A 3038-nucleotide genomic window follows, 5' to 3' on the forward strand; every position below is an offset into this window, starting at 1 on the left:
GGCGCAGGACGGCATGGTCGGAGTGGTTCTGGTACGGCGCACGTCGGCGTCGGCGTCGTGGAGGCAGCTCTGCCTCGGCTTCAGCTGCTATGTCCTTGAGGGCGTTGCGGTTGCGGTTGCGTTGGACGACGACGTCGGGGTACCGGCTCCGGCGTGATGGAGGAGGGCGGCGGTGGATTGGCCGCTATGGGGTGGAGGACGGAGGAGGCTGGGGTTTCGCAGCTGGTGGAGAGGGCGTTTTCGCGCCCACGGAGTATGAATGGGGAAACGGAGGGAGGCGAGGAACTAAGGGGGAACAATGTTTCGGTTTGAGACGTGCTTGTTTGAAATTTGGGGAAAGTTACAAACTTTGCCCCCATCTAAAATTTCGGACATATTGCGGGTTGGGGGTAGGACAGTCATGTCAGGTGTCCCAAATGTGGGCGGGATAGATTTCGGCTGAGCGCATGGGTAGGCGCCCACGGCGTATGAATGCTTCTCGGAGGCGGTTGAGGCTGGCGTCTTGGTGAAGTTACAAACCTACCCCGGTTTAGACCTTTGGACATCGGGCCAATATGATACACGGGCCAGAGTCAGGACAGTAATTTCCTACAACCAAAACATTAGTCTCGCGCAGTTTCGGGTGACCAGAGGCCTATTTGGCGCTTCGTTCAATATTTGGGAGCAGAAGCATTAACGTTTTCAGTTCTCTTGAATTGAACTTTCAGGATTTGTCAAACTTCACAAATCTTTACTCTTGAAAATCCTAAAGCTACGATTATTTTGGAATGGAGGGGGTACATTTGAATATACATTGTACACGAGTATATATTAAAAAATATGCAACTTACCTCAGTTCATGCATGGTTCCAGATATAATCTCCTTGGTTGCAAAAAAAGTTAGATATGCGTATGAATATATATAGCATGTTCAAACTCACAACAAAGATTGATGCCCCCTTTTACATCTGATTTACAAATTCCATTATCTCGGGTTCAAATAGATGAGTGCACTTCCTATGAATTTGAATCTTCGAAACCCCCTTTATGTTGAATTCGACATGTATTCTATTTCGTAGCTAGCAATATGGAATGTATCCATGCAAGTGACAAATGTATAAAGTGCTTCACACTAACAACATGGAGTGCACTAATTAATGTTTATATATGAATTGCAAAAGCATCCATTGCATGTATTTCAAACCGCTCCCACTCTATGGATCGATAATATGAAATAAACACATGCACATGCTAGAATTCAATAGAGTATGGGTGTCTGATAGACCGATTTTCGTCCATACGCAATTTGCAAAATTCATGATCTCATCCAAAAATAATAATGCCATTTATATTTTAATTTAATGCGTAGAACCGCCTTTTACACGTAGATGCACTATGCCTCGCCCCGTTCTCACAAACGCGTTATATATCTCTCTATCTAACGCATAACTGCACAAACTTTATATGCATCGGCATTTCTCTTTCACAAATGCTCACAATCTCTCTCAGGGTGTCTCACGCACATGCTCTCTCTATTTCTCTCTCTCTTTCTGACTACTATGTACCACTCTTTTCACTAATCTCAGTTGGAAAACACTATTTCTCTTACATGCATATATACACATGCACGGTCTCTACTAGCCCACTATACGCACATTATCTTTAGGCCTCTCTCGCACACATTGCCCCCCCCCCCGACACACCTCTCTCTTAGTAGTTGGCAGATACGATTTCATCATATCATTCAGTAGGATATCCCTGGCTGTTAGGCTGGATGGTAATACGAGGAAAAGTTTTACCCTAGTTCGGATCGGACCCTTGCCGTTGAAGAAAGAGCCTACTCCTGGTACTGTATATTAGTGATAGGGGTGCGTACAAAGTACACGTGAATACCAGGCATTGTGCGTGTGTGTATACCATCGACGAACTAGCCCCCAAGCTTGTATAACATACTAAGGGCCTAGGGTTACAAATCATATATAGTCGGCTTATCACCAGTGGGGATAGAGTCATCCGCGACTCTGGTAGCTTCGTGTTGTACGCTGAGTCCTCCACATGGGTCTTCGTATAACACGTCTCGGTCCAACCTATATGTGGCGCGGGATGGACCGACCCATGAGTCTTCATGTTGACCCACCACAACTAGAAATGATGTGCCCACCACACCACACACGCAATCGGCCACTAAGAAAATAAGCATATACAATAGTACAACGGTATCTAGCTCACGATACGTCTCCATATTTTGTTGATGACACTGACGGACTTTGCATTTGATGTGTGCTCCGTATTTTGTTGACGACACTTACGGTCATTGTATTTGAAGCGAAAGCACGATATGGTCACTAGACTTCAGAATAAGCTCATCACGATCACCACATACATTTTGTCATGCTAACCAACATGTGGTTGGATGGTTAGAGGACAGTGGTTTCTTGAGCCCACCAAGGTTAAAGTCCCGGTGCTCGCATTTATCTTGTGTTAATTTCAGTATTTTCCGGCGATGTACGTTCAGTGGGAGGAGACGTTCCACTCGACTACGAGGCACCTATGGTGACTTCATAAAATCTCAAGATCATATATGCTGGCCCACTCTCTCGAAGGTGCTCATAGGGGTAGGGTTTGCGTGCGTGCGCTTATAGCGGTGAGTGCTTGCACGTATATATGAGCCCTTGCGTCTATACCGTGTTAAACAAATACATATCATGATTATGCGGTCACTGGCTCACCCGTACAACTCCGTATTTTGTTGATGACACAATCAATTGACCAATCAAACGTTCCACGCGGCGCAACTAGTGTTGCACCATCGGGGCGCGTAACCGTGGGGCCCACCTGTCAGCCCATATATGAAAGAAAGAAATGGTAGTTTGAGTCTATACCGTGTTAATAAAATAGGAGTACATTTTAGGGTGATCATACGGTCACTGACTCACCATACAGCTCCGTAATTTGTTGCTAACACGATCAATTGACCAGTCAAACGGTCCACATTCATCAGGGCACATTACCATAGGGCCCACCCGTCAGCGCGTATATGAAGGACAGAAATGGTAATA

This window comes from Triticum aestivum, chromosome 6D (assembly GCF_018294505.1).
Source record: "Triticum aestivum cultivar Chinese Spring chromosome 6D, IWGSC CS RefSeq v2.1, whole genome shotgun sequence".
Lineage (NCBI taxonomy): Eukaryota > Viridiplantae > Streptophyta > Magnoliopsida > Poales > Poaceae > Triticum > Triticum aestivum.